The sequence below is a fragment of the Bombina bombina genome, chromosome 1, assembly GCF_027579735.1.
Source record: "Bombina bombina isolate aBomBom1 chromosome 1, aBomBom1.pri, whole genome shotgun sequence".
NCBI classification, from domain to species: domain Eukaryota; kingdom Metazoa; phylum Chordata; class Amphibia; order Anura; family Bombinatoridae; genus Bombina; species Bombina bombina.
The window spans coordinates 341,657,536-341,676,749 of record NC_069499.1 but is presented as its reverse complement, the minus strand read 5'-3'; the positions used below and the strand labels follow the sequence as shown (position 1 = coordinate 341,676,749).

The window sequence follows — 19,214 nt, the reverse complement described above, 5'->3', positions numbered from 1 at the left end:
TGTCTAAGAACAAAAGAAATATGGATTTTTTTTTTTTTTTTAAAAATCAAAAAATTCTTCTAGCTAAAATAGCTAAAGACATAGATTGACCCTCATTTGCGAAAATATTCAATAAAATGAAGACACAAATGAAATTATTAGCAAGATAGTCCAGTTTAAAGGACCAGTCAATATAGTGGACTTGCATAATCAATAAATGCAAAACAACAAGACAAATGCAACAGCACCAAGTCTAGTAAATGGTGTCCCTTAACAATGCTAAAATAAATCATAATCTGATACTTGATCTTAAAGTAAACAGAAAAAATGAAGCAATTGCAATATCCAAATAAATCACAGGACCAAGAAAAGTACCTGAAACTAAATAATTTTCCATAAATAAGATACAACTATCTAAAGGAAAATAAATACTATTTTGCTATAGAAACAATAGCATAATTAGTAGAAGTAGAGATAGCCCCAATAAATTGGAGAACCCTCCAAATTGAATTTAACTGCTGGCAAAGAATATAGTTTAAAACCTTTGAAGAAGGAATAAAAGAAAATTCTCAGCCTATTCCATTCCCTAGAATGGGGAATTGGAAAGAAAACCTCTGAAAACACAGAAGAAATAAATAGGCAGAAATAGTGTCAGCTAGTCTTAAAGAACTAGTTACCTTAATAGCCAAAATAATCAACACCTTTTCAACAAAGAACAAATGTACTTTAATAATAGAAAAATAATAAAAAAGTAAGACCTAGATTTGGAGTTTGGCGTTAGCCGTGAAAACCAGCGTTAGAGGCTCCTAATGCTGGTTTTAGGCTACCGCCGGTATTTGGAGTCACTCAAAATAGGGTCTAACGCTCACTTTTCAGCCGCAACTTTTCCATACCGCAGATCCCCTTACGTAAATTGCGTATCCTATCTTTTCAATGGGATCTTTCTAACTCCGGTATTTAGAGTCGTTTCTGAAGTGAGCGATAGACATCTAACGACAAAACTCCAGCCGCAGGAAAAAAGTCAGTAGTTAAGAGCTTTCTGGGCTAACGCCGGTTCATAAAGCTCTTAACTACTGTGCTCTAAAGTACACTAACACCCATAAACTACCTATGTACCCCTAAACCGAGGTCCCCCCACATCGCCGACACTCGAATATTTTTTTTAACCCCTAATCTGCCGACTGCCACCTACGTTATACTTATGTACCCCTAATCTGCTGCCCCTAACACCGCCGACCCCTGTATTATATATTAACCCCTAATCTGCACCCCACAACGTCGCCGCCAGCTACCTACAATAATTAACCCCTAATCTGCAGACCGCAAAGCGCCGCCACCTACATTATAGCTATGTACCCCTAATCTGCTGCCCCTAACACCGCCGACCCCTATATTATATTTATTAACCCCTAATCTGCCCCCCTCAACGTCGCCTCCACCTGCCTACACTTATTCACCCCTAATCTGCCGAGCGGACCGCACCGCTACTATAATAAAGTTATTAACCCCTAATCCGCCTCACTAACCCTATAATAAATAGTATTAACCCCTAATCTGCCCTTCCTAACATCGCCGACACCTAACTTCAATTATTAACCCCTAATCTGCCGACCGGAGCTCACCGCTATTCTAATAAATGTATTAACCCCTAAAGCTAAGTCTAACCCTAACACTAACACCCCCCTAAGTTGAATATAATTTAAATCTAACGAAATTAATTAACTCTTATTAAATAAATTATTCCTATTTAAAGCTAAATACTTACCTGTAAAATAAACCCTAATATAGCTACAATATAAATTATAATTATATTGTAGCTATTTTAGGATTAATATTTATTTTACAGGCAACTTTGTAATTATTTTAACCAGGTACAATAGCTATTAAATAGTTAAGAACTATTTAATAGTTACCTAGTTAAAATAATAACAAAATTACCTGTAAAATAAATCCTAACCTAAGTTACAATTAAACCTAACACTACACTATCATTAAATTAATTAAATAAAATACCTACAATTACCTACAATTAACCTAACACTACACTATCAATAAATTAATTAAATACAATTCCTACAAATAAATACAATTAAATAAACTAGCTAAAGTACAAAAAATAAAAAAGAACTAAGTTACAAAAATAAAAAAATATTTACAAACATAAGAAAAATATTACAACAATTTTAAACTAATTACACCTACTCTAAGCCCCCTAATAAAATAACAAAGACCCCCAAAATAACAAAATGCCCTACCCTATTCTAAATTACTACATTTCAAAGCTCTTTTACCTTACCAGCCCTGAACAGGGCCCTTTGCGGGGCATGCCCCAAGAAATTCAGCTCTTTTGCCTGTAAAAAAAAACATACAATCCCCCCCCCCAACATTACAACCCACCACCCACATACCCCTAATCTAACCCAAACCCCCCTTAAATAAACCTAACACTAAGCCCCTGAAGATCTTCCTACCTTGTCTTCACCCTACCAGGTTCACCGATCCGTCCTGAAGAGCTCCTCCGATGTCCTAATCCAAGCCCAAGCGGGGGGCTGAAGAGGTCCATGATCCGGCTGAAGTCTTCATCCAAGCGGGAGCTGAAGAGGTCCATGATCCGGCTGAAGTCTTCATCCAAGCGGGAGCTGAAGAGGTCCATGATCCGGATGAACTCTTCTATCAACTGCACCTTCAATCTTCTTTCTTCCGGATCCATCTTGCAGACCTCCAACGCGGAACATCCTCTTCTCCCGACACCTACTAGCCGAATGACGGTTCCTTTAAGGGACGTCATCCAAGATGGCGACCCTCGAAGTTCTTAACTATTTAATAGCTATTGTACCTGGTTAAAATAAATACAAAGTTACCTGTAAAATAAATATAAATCCTAAAATAGCTATAATATAATTATAATTTATATTGTAGCTATATTAGGATTTATTTTACAGGTAAGTATTTATCTTTAAATAGGAATAATTTATTTAATAAGAGTTAATTAATTTCGTTAGATGTAAATTATATTTAATTTAGGGGGGTGTTAGTGTTAGTGTTAGACTTAGCTTTAGGGGTTAATACATTTATTAGAATAGCGGTGAGCTCCGGTCGGCAGATTAGGGGTTAATAATTGAAGTTAGGTGTTAGGGAGGGCAGATTAGGGGTTAATACTATTTATTATAGGGTTAGTGAGGCGGATTAGGGGTTAATAACTTTATTATAGTAGCGCTCAGGTCCGGTCGGCAGATTAGGGGTTAATAAGTGTAGGCAAGTGGAGGCGACGTTGTGGGGGGCAGATTAGGGGTTAATAAATATAATATAGGGGTCGGCGATGTTAGGGCAGCAGATTAGGGGTACATAGGGATAATGTAAGTAGCGGCGGTTTACGGAGCGGCAGATTAGGGGTTAATAATAATATGCAGGGGTCAGCGATAGCGGGGTCAGCAGATTAGGGGTTAAAGGGACAGTTTACTCAAAAATATTCTCCCCTTTAATTTGTTCCCAATGATCCACTTTACCTGCTGGAGTGTATTAAATTGTTTACAAGTAGCTCCTTTACCCTTATATTGGCATTTTAAATTGTTGATTTAACATGTGGTATCCCCACCTATTCTGAAAGTTTGTGGCCGCGCGTACCAGCTATAGATAAGCTTTGTAAACACAGCCAGCAGAAGAAATTACACTCCCAGTGCGATATAGCAGAGATAAGGTAATAAAATGTTGATTTTCCATTGTTCTCTCAAAGTACTGGTGATTGTTTTAAGGACAGATATAAGATAAAGAAGCAGGTATATTTGCACAATGTGATACAGTAATGAGATCATATTATACCTACAAGCTCAACCTATTTTATTAGGCTGTGGCTTCAAAACACAAAATCAGAGCTTTAATATACACAAATAAGCCTTAAAAAGCTAATTTTCATACATTTTTTACTCTGCAGTTGGTAAAAAAAAGCAATTGTAAACACATTAAGGGAAAAACTATTTTAGAGTATACTGTCCCTTTAATAAGTGTAAGGCTAGGGGTGTTTAGACTCGGGGTACATGTTAGAGTGTTAAGTGCAGACGTAGGAAGGGTTACCGCATAGCAAACAATGGGGCTGCGTTAGGAGCTGAACGCGGCTTTTTTGCAGGTGTTTGGTTTTTTTTCAGCTCAAACAGCTCCATTGTTTCCTACGGGGGAATTGTGCACGAGCACGTTTTTGAGGCTGGCCGCTTGCGTAAGCAACTCTGGTATCGAGAGTTGAAGCTGCGTTAAAAATGCTCTACGCTCCTTTTTTGGAGCCTAACGCAGCCTTTATGTGGACTCTCAATACCAGAGTTATTTTTATGGTGCGGCCAGAAAAAAGCCGGCGTTAGTTTTTCGGGTCGTTACCGACAAAACTCCAAATCTAGCCGTAGATTTGTTAGTGTCAATATCTGATGAAGAAAATTTCTGAAAGAGAAAAAACATCATCAGAGAAGGATAAATCAGTATGTTGTTGGTCATTTGAAACTTCAATAATTAAAAAAGAAGTGAAAAAGACCTAAAATTTTTATTAGAAGGCAAGAAGTCAGACAAAGCCTTTAAAATAGAATCAGAAAAATATTTCTTATAAATCTTCTAAATATTTCTTGTACATAAGATGTAAGAATGGAAATATATAAAGCATAAACACTAATGGATTCTGCATGTAAAAGTATATCATAATAACTTATTACAAACCATAGCTAAAGATAAACATTTATAACATTTAAAATAAATGAACTTAGCTTTGGTAGAACTGAAACTCAGTTAAGCGTTTTTCCAGAAGTGGCTTCTGATTCAGGGTCAATCTGAGACATCTTGCAATATGTAATAGAAAAAACAACATATAAAGCATAAAAGATCAAATTCCTTAAATGACAGTTTCAGGAATGGGAAAAAAATGCCAATGAACAAGCTTCTAGAAACCAGAAGCAATAAATAATGAGACTTAAATATTGTGGAGACAACAATGACGCTCAAATTTTTTAGCGCCAAAAAAGCCGCCCACATTATTTGGCGCCTAAATGCTTTTGGCGCCAAAAATGGCGCCACATCCGGTAACGCCGACATTTTTTTTGCGAAAAAAACGTCAAAAAAATGACACAACTTCCGGCGACACGTATGACGCCGGAAATGACAAGAAAATTTTTGCGCCAAGAAAGTCCGCGCCAAGAATGACGCAATAAAATGAAGCATTTTCAGCCCCGCGAGCCTAACAGCCCACAGGAAAAAAGTCAAATTTTAAGGTAAGAAAAAATGATTTATTCATATGCATTATCCCAAATATGAAACTGACTGTCTGAAATAAGGAACGTTGAACATCCTGAATCAAGGCAAATAAATGTTTAAACACATATATTTAGAACTTTATAAAAAAGTGCCCAACCATAGCTTAGAGTGTCACAGAAAATAAGCTTACTTACTTACCCCAGGACACTCATCTACATGTAGTAGAAAGCCAAACCAGTACTGAAACGAGAATCAGTAGAGGTAATGGTATATATAAGAGTATATCGTCGATCTGAAAAGGGAGGTAAGAGATGAATCTCTACGACCGATAACAGAGAACCTATGAAATAGACCCCGTAGAAGGAGATCATTGAATTCAAATAGGCAATACTCTCTTCACATCCCTCTGACATTCACTGCACGCTGAGAGGAAAACCGGGCTCCAACCTGTTGCAGAGCGCATATCAACGTAGAATCTAGCACAAACTTACTTCACCACCTCCATAGGAGGCAAAGTTTGTAAAACTGATTTGTGGGTGTGGTGAGGGGTGTATTTATAGGCATTTTGAGGTTTGGGAAACTTTACCCCTCCTGGTAGGAATGTATATCCCATACGTCACTAGCTCATGGACTCTTGCTAATTACATGAAAGAAATGAAAATCGTGATTTTCTTATAAATGAATATAACACATTAATTTTTCAATAAAAATTTTATTTGTCACTACAGAATCTTAATGTACGTTTCTCAATGTCCAATACATTTTTGGAGCATAAAAATACAATCCACAAAATAGTAAAAATAAAGTTAGCTGCCTGTGCTGTGGTTACATAGCAGCCACTAGCCAGTTCTTCTGACACAACATTGTCATGTTTTATTGGGCAGTTAGTCTAACTGTGGTATGATTAACATACAAACTTCCCATACATGAGAAAAAAAATATATCTTTCAAAAACGAAGCCTCTTCTTTAAAAGAAAGTCTTGTTGAAGGGTTTAAAAACATTTCAGAATGTGCACAATGGAAAATAGATCAGACAGTAGAGTAAAAGTGCATTTGTACTTTACTGTCTGAGCTATTTTCTGTGGTGCACTTTCTCAACTGTTTCATCCTTACTTGTGGGATATTAACCTCCTGCTAACAGGAAGTGGCAAAGAGCACCACAGCAGAGCTGTATATATAGCCCCTCCCTTCCCCTCCACCCTCAGTCATTCGGCCGAAGGTATAGGAAGAGAAAAGGAAAGGCTAAAAGGTGCAGAGGTGACTGAAGTTTAAAAAAAATATAAAGAAAAACTGTCTTAAAAAGAACAGGGTGGGCCGTGGACTTGTCATATCGTAAAAGAAATTAATTTATTAGGTAAGCATAAATTTACTTTTCTTTTACAAAGATATGACAAGTCCACGGATTTCATCCTTACTTGTGGGAAACCAATACCAAAGCAATAGCACACAGATGAAAGGGAGGGACAAGACAGGAACCTAAACAGAAGTCACCACTGTTTGAAGAACCTTTCTCGCAAAAATAGCCTCAGAAGAAGCAAAAGTATCAAACTTGGAAAACTGTGAAGGGACGACCAAGTCCCAGCCTTACAAATCTGTTCAACAGATGCATCGTTTTTAAAGGCCCATGTGGAAGCCACAGCCCTAGTAGAATGAGCCGTAATTCTTTCAGGAAGCTGCTGTCCAGCAGACTCATATGCCAAGCGGATGATACTTCCAGCCAAAAGGAAAGAGAGGTAGCCGTAGCTTTCTGACCCCTATGCTTTCCAGAATAATGAAGATGATTGACAGAAATTCTTAGTTGACTGTAAGTAAAACTTTAAGGCATGGACCACATCCAAATTATGCAACATACGCTCCTTGTAGAAGAAGGATTAGGAAACAAGGAAGGAACAACAATTTCCTGATTAATATTCTTATTTGAAACTACCTTAGGAAGAAATCCAGGTTTAGTATGTAACACCACCTTATCAGAAAGAAAAATGAGATACGGAGAAACATACTATAGCACTGAAAGCTCAGAAACTCTTTGAGCAGAAGCAATAGCAACTAAAAACAGAACTTTCCAAGATAACAATTTAATATCTATGGAATGCATGGGTTCAAACGGAACCCCTTGAAGAACTCGAAGAACTAAATTCAAACTCCAGGGAGGAGTAATGGGTCTAAATACAGGCTTAATTCTATATAGAGCCTGACAAAAAGACTGAACATCTGCCATATTTGCCAAACGTTTGTGAAACAGAATTGACAAAGCTGAAATTTGTCAATTCAGGAACTTGCTGATAACCCTTTCTCCAATCCTTTTTGGAGAAAAGACAGAATCCTAGGAATCCTAACTTTACTCCATGAGTAACCCTTGGATTCACACCAATAAAGATATTTACCCCATATCTTATGATAGATTTTCCTATTGACAGGCTTTCTAGCCTGTATCAAAGTATTGATGACTGAATCAGAGAATCCTCGCTTCGATAAAATTAAGCGTTCAATCTCCACGCAGTCCACTGCAGAGAAATTAGATTTGGATGTTGGAAAGGACCTTGAATGAGAAGGTCCTGTCTCAATGGAAGTTTCCACGGTGGCAGAGAGGCCATGTCCACTAGATCCGCATACCAAGTCCTGCATGGCCACGCAGGCGCTATCAGGATCACTGACGCTCTCTCCGGTTTGATTCGCGCAATCACGCGTGGGAGGAGAGGAAATGGTGGAAACACATAAGCTAGGCTAAACAACGAAGGCACTGCCAAGGCATCTATCAGTTCGGCCTGAGGATCCCTTGACCAGGATCCGTATCTTGGAAGCTTGGCATTCTGCCGAGATGCCATCAGATCCAATTCCGGTCTGCCCCATCTGAGAATCAATGAGGCAAATACCTCTGGGTGAAGTTCCCACTCCCCCGGATGACAAGAGTGGGCCTCCGCCCAACGGATTATCTTGGATACTTCTATCATCGCTAAGGAACTCCTTGTTCCTTCCTGATGATTGATATAGGCCACAGTCGTAAAGTTGTCCGACTGGAATCTGATGAATTTAGCTGAAGCCAACTGAGGCCATGCCTGAAGCGCATTGAATATTGCTCTCAGTTCCAGAATATTGATTGGAAGTAGAGACTCCACCTTAGTCCAAACACCCTGAGCTTTCAGGGAATTCCAGACTGCACCCCAGCCCAGAAGGCTGGCATCCATTGTCACTATTACCCACGAGGGTCTGCGGAAGCAAGTCCCCTGGGACAGATGATCCAGCGACAACCACCAAAGAAGAGAGTCTCTGGTTTCTTGATCTAGATTTATCTGAGGAGATAAATCAACATAATCCCCATTCCACTGTCAGAGCATGCACAGCTGCAGTGGTCTGAGATGAAAGCGAGCAAACGGAATGATGTCCATTGCCGCTACCATTAATCCAATTACCTCCATACACTGAGCCACTGATGGCCGAGAAATGGACTGAAGTACTCGGCAAGTATTTAGAATCTTTGATTTTCTGACCTCCGTCAAAAATATTTTCATGGCTACCGAGTCTATCAGAGTTCCCAAGAAAGGAACCCTTGTCTGTGGGACAAGTGAACTTTTCTCTATGTTCACCTTCCAGCCGTGAGTTCTCAGAAAAGACAGTACTGTGTCCGTGTGAGATTTTGTCAGATGATATGTTGATGCCTGGATCAGAATATCGTCCAGATAAGGCGCCACCGCTATGCCTTGCGGTCTGAGAACCGCCAAAAGAGACCCTAGAACCTTTGTGAAGATTCTGGGTGCTGTGGCCAACCCAAAGGGAAGAGCCACGAAATGATAATGTTTGTCCAAGAAGGCAAACCTTAGAATTGATGACGATCCTTGTGGATAGGAATATGAAGGTAAGCATATTCATATTATGGAAGGTAAGTCCACAGAAGTCATATATTGACTCTCCCGAATCATTGGTAAAATTGTTCTTATTGTCTCCATCTTGAATGATGGAACTCTTAGAAATTTGTTTAGACACTTGAGGTTTAAGATAGGTCTGAACGTTCCCTCTTTTTTGGGAGTAAAACCCTTGTCCCTGTTCCCTCTTTTTTGGGAGTAAAACCCTTGTCCCTGTTCCAATTTTGGAACTGGACAAATTACTCCCATAGTAAAAAGGTCTTTTACACAGCGTAAGAACGCCTCTCTTTTTACCTGGTTTGCAGATCATTTTGAAAGATGAAATCTCCCTCTTGGGAGAAGGTCCTTGAAATCCAATTGATAACCGTGGGTCACTATTTCTAGTGCCCAGGGGTCCTGAACATCTCTTGCCCAAGCCTGGGCAAAGAAAGAGAGTCTGCCCCCTACTAGATCCGGTCCCGGATCGGGGACCGCCCCTTCATGCTGTCTTAGGAGCAGCAGCGGGCTTTTTGGATTGTTTACCTTTATTCCAGTTCTGGTTGGGTCTCCAGAATGACTTAGATTGGGTAAAATTCCCTTCCTGCTTTGTGGAAGAAGAGGAAGCGGGGGTCCTCCTTTAAAGTTCCGAAAGGAACAAACATTATTCTGTTTACCCCTCATCTTAACCGACTTATCCTGAGGTAAGGCATGGCCTTTACCTCCTGTAATGTCAGAAATTATTTCCTTCAATACAGGTCAAAAAAGGGTCTTACCCTTAAAAGGAATAGCTAAAAGTTTAGTTTTTGATGAGACATCAGCAGACCAAGATTTGAGCCACAATGCTATATGTGCTAAAATAGCAAATCCTGCATTCTTTGCCGCTAATTTAGCAATTTGAAAAGCGGCATCAGTAATAAAAGAATTAGCTAGCTTGAGAGCCTTAATTCTATCTAAGATGTCATCTAATGGAGTCTCAACCTTAAGAGACTCTTACAGAGCCTCAAACCAAAAAGCTGCTGCAGTAGTTACTGAAACAATGCAAGTCGTAGGTTGTAAAAGAAATCCCTGATTAACAAATAATTTCTTTAGTATACCCTCTAATTTCTTATCCATAGGGTCTTTGAAAGCACAACTATCCTCAATGGGTATAGTTGTACGCTTCGCTAGGGTAGATATAGCTCCCTCTACCTTAGGGACCATTTGCCATGAGTCCCGAATGGTGTCTGATATGGGGAACATTTTCTTAAAATTAGGAGGGGGAGAAAATGGTCTATCCCATTCCTTTCTTATAATTTCCGAAATTCTCTTAGGAACCAGAAAAACATCAGTGTAAGTAGATACTTCTAGATATTTATCCATTTTACACAATTTCTCTGGAGGAATTACAATAGGGTCACAGTCATCCAGAGTCGCTAAAACCTCCCTAAGCAACAGGCGGAGGTGTTCAAGCTTAAATTTAAAAGACATAGTGTCAAAATCTGTCTGAGGTAAAACATTCCCTTAATCTGAAACTTCACCCTCAGACAGTAATTCCCTGACCCCCAACTCAGAGCACTGTGAGGGAACATCGGAAATAGCTAATAAAGCATCAGAGGATGCAGTATTTACATTAATACTTGACCTACTGCGTTTACCCTGCAACACTGGTAATTTAGATAATACCTCTGTAAGGGTAGTTGACATAACTGCAGCCATCTCCTGCAGAGTAAAAGAATTAGACGCACTAGAAGTACTTGGCTTCGCTTGTGTGGGTCTTAAAGGTTGTGACCCTTGGGAAGAATTAGATGGCATATCCCGATTCTCTTCAGACTGAGAATCATCCTTAGGCACACTTTCTTGACCTAATATATGGTCTTTACAATGTAAGGCTCTTTCAGTACAAGAGTTACACAATGTTAGAGGGGGTTGCACAATAGCTTCTAAACACATAGAGCAATGAGATTCAGATTCCTCAATGTCAGACATGTTGAACAGACTAGTAATAACCACAAAAGTCGTTTAAACACATATTTATTGCTTAAAATAAACTTTTGAAAAAACGTGTACTGCGCCTTTAAGAAAAGAAAAAGTGAACAATTTTTCCAAAATGCTCAAACAACGTTAAATTAACTCCAAATTTAACTTTAAATCGTTGGTTTACCCAAAAATCACTGCACCCAGAAGTAAGGGCAGAAATAAGGCTTAAATCAACAATATGAATATGTTATTTAACATTCAAAAATACCCTCTGCACCTCGCCACAGCTCCTCTGTGGCGCTTACCTTTCCCGTGGGGACTTCGAAAAAACTTTCCAACACTCCAGACCAGCTGCACAGACCAGGAGCCATGGGAGTTACTACTGCTTGCTGCTGCCTAGCCTGAAGGAAGAGCGCATCTGAGCACACAAAAATAAGCCCTGCCCCTTAAGGTCGATGACGGAGTAGGCCCAAACACAACCGCATGGGAAGCGTTTTTACACCTAAGTTATGCACAATACAATATAATCCCTCAAACACACCATTAAACATGGTTTCAATGCCAAAAATAAATACGTAATGTATCGTTTTTCTTTGTCTCTCCCATGTCACAAAATGCCCATATAAGTCAACCATTTAGAATTAAAATCTAGGGAATCCAGTAATACCCCTCTTAGTAAAATAGGATTACTGCTTACCCCTTTCCCATACTGGGAAATAAATGCCAGCCAGTTCTGATATACAAAGTCTCCTCAGAATAAAAAGGCTGCACATACCTTAATGCTGCTTGTAGCATGAAACCGGTCTCCACACTGAAGATGTCTCATGGTTACCTTCAGAAGTCTTGTGGGAACCAGCGTGGATCTTAGTTACAACTGCTAAGATCATCAACCTCAGGGCAGAAATCTTCTTCTATATCCCCCTGAGGAAAATAGTACTCACCGGTACCATTTAAAATAAATAAACTTCTTGATTGAAGAAACTAAAACTAACACCTCACTTTACCATGTCTTCCTAGTATAACACAGGCAAAGAGAATGACTGAGGGTGGAGGGGAAGGGAGGGGCTATATATACAACTCTGCTGTGGTGCTCTTTGCCACTTTCTGTTAGCAGGAGGTTAATATCCCACAAGTAAGGATGAAATCTGTGGACTCGTCATATCTTTGTAAAAGAAAATTGCATAGTCTTGCGGTTTTTAAATTGCAGCAATTAATTGCGGTTCTAAATTGCATATGCGATTAATTGTGCAGCCCTAATATGTATATATACTGTATATATATATATATATATATATATATATATATATATATATACATACATATATATATATATATATATATATATAAAAATATATATATAGGGGATATACAGTATATAGGTATAAATATATGTTTACCAAAATAATCATATATACTTTTGGTGCTCCATTGAAGTCTAAGGGAGAATATGTTAACACATTCGCAATATTCGAAGTTGAGCTTTTTGCGCACAACGGGTTAGAGCTTGTGCAAAGTCTTTTTACTTTCAACTTGCTATACACTCGCTACCTGACGCACACAAAAAAGCTTACTTCTAGCGAAGTTAACACGCAAGTGGGACTAATTTGTGCTCCACTCGTAATATAGCCCCTTTTACGTAAAAATATACAAGCTACCTATGTAAATGGGGCTGAAGTAAGCATTGATGCAAGGGATTGAAGCATTATTATGTCACTATATAAATCCCAGCTAAGACTTTACCTTGAGTATGGAGTGCAGTTTTGGGAACCAATATTAAAATAAAGACATTGTAAAATTAGAAAATGTTCAAAGAAGGGCCACAAAACTAATAATGGGGTTGGAGAATTTAGACTATGAGAAGGGTTTAGCCAAACTGGGTCTGTTTCCTCTAGAGAAAAGGCATCAGAGGTGATGTGATTACTTTATATAAATATATTCAAGATGCATATACAGAGTTGGTGGAAGCTCTTTATGTTCTAAGGCAATTGTTTTTGACAAGAGGTCACAATTTAAGGTTAGAGAAAAGGAGATTTAATCTCCAGCAACGTAAATGTTTTTTCACTGTAACAGCAATCAAATTGGGGAACTCTTTGCCTAAGGAGGTTGTGAATGACAATGCTTTAGATACATTTAAAAATGGCTTAGATACATTTCTGGCTCGAAACAGAATTCAGGGATATGATTGCTTGAGTTAAATGGGCCTGGTTTCTAGTTGTATTAATGTAAGTTCAATTGGCAGTTTCTTTTTGTAAGTCAAATAGGATCTGTATAGGTCGAACTTGATGGACTTCTGTCTTCTTTCAACCTAATCTACACTTTTACTATAATGATTGTGTTATTTATATAACATCATATAATAATATATGTTCTTCTACTCAAGCACTCAAAGTGCTTAGCTCACATTAATTATTTTTGCCCATCGTATAAATTCTCAGCTTATCAACCTTGGAAGAATAAAAAACTATTGCCTAGCTTACGAGTTCTGCTTTAGCCTTAAAAAGCAGTGTTAAGGGGTCCTAACGCTGCTTTTTATCTAACGCTGGTATTACGAGTCTTGGAAGAAGTGAGCGGTAGACCCTCTATCTCCAAGACTCCAACCGCATAAAAAAGTCAGTAGTTAAGAGTTTTATGGGCTAACGCCGGAACATAAAGCTCTTAACTACAGTGCTACAAAGTACACCAACACCCATAAACTATCTATTAACCCCTAAACCGAGGCCCCCCCACATCGCAAACACTATAATAAAATTATTTAACCACTAATCTGCCGACCGGACATCGCCACCACCTACATTATCCCTATGAACCCCTAATCTGCTGCCCCCAACATCGCCGCAACCTATATTATATTTATTAACCCCTAATCTGCCCCCCAACGTCGCCGCAACCTAACTACACTTATTAACCCCTAATCTGCCAACCGGACATCGCCGCCACTATAATAAATGTATTAACCCCTAAACCGACGCACTCCCACCTCGCAAACACTATAATAAATTTTATTAACCTCTAATCTGCTGCCCCCAACGTCCCCGCTACTATAATAAAGTTATTAACCCCTAAACCTAAGTCTAACCCTAACACCCCCCTAAGTTAAATATAATTTAAATAAAACAAACTAAAAATACTATCATTAAATAAATTAATCCTATTTAAAACTAAATACTTACCTATAAAATAAACCCTAATATAGCTACAATATAACTAATAGTTACATTGTAGCTATTTTAGGATTAATATTTATTTTACAGGCAACTTTGTTTTTATTTTAACTAGGTACAATAGCTATTAAATAGTTAATAACTATTTAATAGCTACCTAGTTAAAATAATTACAAAATTACCTGTAAAATAAATCCTAGCCTAAGTTACAAATACACATAACACTACACTATCAATAAATTAATTAAATAAATTAACTACAATGATCTAAACTAAAATACAATTAAATAAACTAAACTATAATACAAAAAAACCACTACATTACAAAAAATTAAAAAATATTACAAGAATTTTAATCTAATTACATCTAATCTAAGCCCCCTAATAAAATAAAAAAGCCCCTCAAAATAATAAAATTCCCTACCCTAAACTAAATTACAAAGTAATCAGTTCTTTTACCAGCCCTTAAAAGGGCTTTTTGCGGGGCATTACCCCAAAGTAATCAGCTCTTTTACCTGTAAAAAAAAAATACAATTCCCCCCCCCCAACATTACAACCCACCACCCAAACACCCCTACTCTAAAACCCACCCGATCCCCCTTAAAAAAACCTAACACTACCCCCCTGAAGATCACCCTACCTTGAGCCGTCTTCAGCCAGCCGGCCACTGATGGGACAGAAGAGGACATCAAGACTGGCAGAAGTCTTCATCCTATCCGGGCAGAAGAGGACATCCGGACCGGCAGACATCTTCATCCAGGCGGCATCTTCTATCTTCATCCTTCCGGAGCGGAGCGGAGCCATATTCTATCCAGCTGACGCGGAGCCATCCTCTTCTTCCGATGTCCTAAGGCCGAATGAAGGTTCCTTTAAATGAAGTCATCCAAGATGGCGTCCCTCTGATTCCGATTGGCTTATAGGATTCTATCAGCCAATCGGAATTAAGGTAGGAAAAATCAGATCGGTTGATTGAATCAGCCAATCGAATTGAAGTTCAATCCAATTTGCTGATTGGATCAGCCAATAAAATTGACCTCTCATTCTATTGGCTCATCCAATCAGCCAATCGGATTGAACTTCAAACCGATTGGCTGATTCAATCAACCAATCTGATTTTTCCTACCATAATTCCGATTGGCTGATAGAATCCTATCAGCCGATCGGAATTCGATGGACGCCATCTTGGATGACGTCATTTGAAGGAACCTTCATTCGGCCTTAGGACATCGGAAGAAGAGGATGGCTCCGCGTCGGCTGGATAGAAGATGGCTCCGCTCTGCTCCGGAAGGATGAAGATAGAAATTGCCGCCTGGATGAAGATGTCTGCCGGTCCGGATGTTCTCTTCTGCCCGTATAGGATGAAGACTTCTGCTGGTCCAGATGTCCTCTTCTGTCCCATCGGTGGCCGGCTGGCTGAAGACGGCTCAAGGTAGGGTGATCTTCAGGTGGGGAAGTGTTAGGTTTTTTTAAGGGGGATTGGGTGGGTTTTAGAGTAGGGGTGTGTGGGTGGTGGGTTGTAATGTTGGGGGGGATTGTATTTTTTTTTTTATAGGTAAAAGAGCTGATTACTTTGGGGCAATGCCCCACAAAAAGCCGTTTTAAGGGCTGGTAAAAGAGCTGATTACTTTGTTATTTAGTTTAGGGTAGGGAATTTTATTATTTTGGGGGGCTTTTTTATTTTATTAGGGGGCTTAGATTAGGTGTAATTAGATTAAAATTCTTGCAATATTTTTTATTTTTTGTAATGTAGTGTTTTTTTTTGTATTATAGTTTAGTTTATTTAATTGTATTTTAGTTTAGATCATTGTAGTTAATTTATTTAATTAATTAATTTATTGATAGTGTAGTGTTAGGTGTATTTGTAACTTAGGTTAGGATTTATTTTACAGGTAATTTTGTAATTATTTTAACTAGGTAGCTATTAAATAGTTATTAACTATTTAATAACTATTGTACCTAGTTAAAATAAATACAAAGTTGCCTGTAAAATAAATATTAATCCTAAAATAGCTACTATGTAACTATTAGTTATATTGTAGCTATATTAGGGTTTATTTTATAGGTAAGTATTTAGTTTTAAATAGGATTAATTTATTTAATAATAGTAATTTTAGTTTGTTTTATTTAAATTATATTTAACTTAAGGGGGTGTTAGGCTTAGGCTTAGGTTTAGGGGTTAATAACTTTATTATACTAGCGGCGACGTTGGGGCAGCAGATTAGGGGTTAATAATTGTATGTAGGTGGCGTTAATGTTAGGGAGAGGGCAGATTAGGGGTTAATAAAATTTATTATAGTGTTTGCGAGGCGGGAGTGCGGCGGTTTAGGGGTTAATACATTTATTATAGTGGCGTCAATGTCCGGTCGGCAGATTAGGGGTTAATAAGTGTAGATAGGTGGCGGCGACGTTGGGGGGGGACAGATTAGGGGTTATAAATTATAATATAGGTGTCGGCGATGTTAGGGACAGCAGATTAGGGGTTCATAGCTATAATCTAGGTGGCGGCGGTGTCCGAAGCGGCAGATTAGGGGTTAATAGTATAATGCAGGTGTCAGCTATAGCGGGGGCGGCAGATTAGGGGTTAATAAGTGTAAGATTAGGGGTGTTTAGACTCGGAGTTCATGTTAGGGTGTTAGGTGTAGACTTAGAAACTAGTTCCCCATAGGAAACAATGGGGCTGCGTTAGGAGCTGAACGCTGCTTTTTTGCAGGTGTTAGTTGTTGTTTTTTAGCCAGCTCAGCCCCATTGTATCCTATGGGGAAATCGTGCACGAGCACGTTTTTCCATCTTACCGCTACCGTATGCAACGCTGGTATTGAGAGTTGAAGTGGAGCTAAATTTGGCTCAACGCTCACTTTTCTGAGGCTAACACAGCCATTCAGAAAATTCGTAATACCAGCGTTGTCTTAAGGGTGCGCTGGAAAAAAAAGGCTCGTTAGCACCACAGGTCATTACCGACAAAACTCGTAATCTAGGCGATATTTGGCTCAACGCTCACTTTTCTGAGGCTAACGCAGCCATTCAGAAAACTCGTAATACCAGCGCTGTCTTAAGGGTGCGCTGGAAAAAAAAGGCTCGTTAGCACCGCAGGTTTTTACCGACAAAACTCGTAATCTAGGCGTAAGGTATCCATACTGGGATTCTGCAACTGACAGTACAGCCTGTGGTTGTTCATATATTAAATTAAGTCACCTGACCAGTGAAAATTCTCCATGAATAACTATTAAAGCGGACTTGGAGGGATATATATATATGTGAAATTCAAATTACATTCTTTCTACCACATAAATATTTCACTAGAACTAATATAACAATTTTCTGATAAAAATTTCATGATTTAGATAGATAGGGCATGCAATTTTAAACAACTTTCCAATCCACTTTTGTCATCAAATTTGCTTTTTTCTCTTTGCATTTTTAGTTGAAAGCTAAACCTAGGTAGGCTCATATGCTAATTTCTAAGCCCTTGAAGGCCACCTCTTACCTGAAAACATTTGACAGTTTTTCACAGCTAGGGGGTATTAGTTCATGTGTCCCATATAAATAACATTGTGCTCACGCCTGTGGAGTTACTTATGAGAGGGCACTGATTGGCTAAAATGCAAGTCTGTTAAAAGAACTGAAAAGGGGGCAATCTGCAAAGACTTAGATACAAGGTAATCAAAGAGGTAAAAAGTATATTAATATAACCGTGTTAGTTATTCAAAACTGGGGAATGGATTATCTATCTTTTTGAATAATACCAATTCTGGAGTCTGTCCCTTTAAATATAAAAGCAATAAATATGGAATGCTGAGTAAACATTTGTTATTTCTTTTGGAACAAAAGTATACAGACATCATTTAATATTTTTTACACAGGTACCAAAGCATTTGTCCATCCCTAGAATATACTCTTATAAAATATTTTAAAACATTATAGAAACCATTTGGAATGTACGGTTAAAAAAGTTTAAGGGTAAGGAAAAAAATAAAAATGGGGATACTGTTTTGTTTTGTCTTATCTTTCTCTTGGGAAATTAAATACAAAGTAAAATTATGTTTTGTGTGGTAAAGATTTACAAGTCTCAACTATATATATGTGCTCTTGTGTTGGGGCTATGGATGAGACTCTACAAGGAATAAAGCTAGAGAAATGACTAAGTTCCTTCTTGGAAGTTGATTAGAACTTTGAATTACAAATGTAAATAAATCAAATTAGATGCTAATTAATAACACTACAAAACCAATGTATATTAATTCACAGGGACAAAAAAATGAAATTAAATTCCCCATACTGTTTTCTTGTATGCTTCATTATTTATTGTAATCTTGTAATTTAGACCTGAAAATTGTGTTTTTGTCCTGTTCCTTGAGCATTGGAAGTGCATACTTCAAACTATGGGGTAGATTTAACAAGCAGTGGATGCTGTTTTCTATGCCTAAAGTTTCCGGCTCACCAGAAATGTAAGTTAAGAAGCAGTGGTTGTAAGCCCGCTGCTCCTTAACTTGTCCGCCACTGCAATCATCCCGATATGATACGATCTGGATGATTGACAACCCCTGCTAGCGGCCGATTGGTTGAAAATGTGCAGGCGGGATAGCACAAGCATGTCACAAGAAATGCTTGTGCAATGTTAGGCATTTAGCAATGTCACAGAAAAAATCAGAAATAGGCGTGTATATACAGATCTATGGCGGTCAACAAAGATGGTCTTCCTTGTAGAAAACAAAAGTCCCATCCAGTTTGTATCATTAAAATATAACTTTTATTAAATGATATTGTAAAAAACAAAATTGTACAGACCTGGATTGAGTTCTAATAGTTGTACTTTGTACTATAGTAAATACCTTCGACACCCACTGTTGCGTCACTAGACGCGTTTCGCAGAAGCTTTCTCAATAGTGACTATTTAGCAATGTCAGGCAGACATGATTTGCTACAGCGAATCATGTCCGTCCGGCACTTGGTAAATCTACCCCTTTAAGTCTTTCCCTGTTACATTCCAAACAGTAATTTCTTAATCACTGTTGTACCACATTTATATCGTTACATGGCATCAGCAGAAGCAATA

The 19,214-nt window shown here is 38.3% G+C and overlaps 1 protein-coding gene across 1 annotated transcript in view; it reads right to left on the bottom strand.

The window, feature by feature from the left end:
• The window catches only part of PLCD4 (phospholipase C delta 4), a 191,639-nt gene that overhangs the window by 128,465 nt on the left and 43,960 nt on the right, over positions 1 to 19,214 (bottom strand). The gene's annotated exons all lie outside the window — the stretch shown is intronic.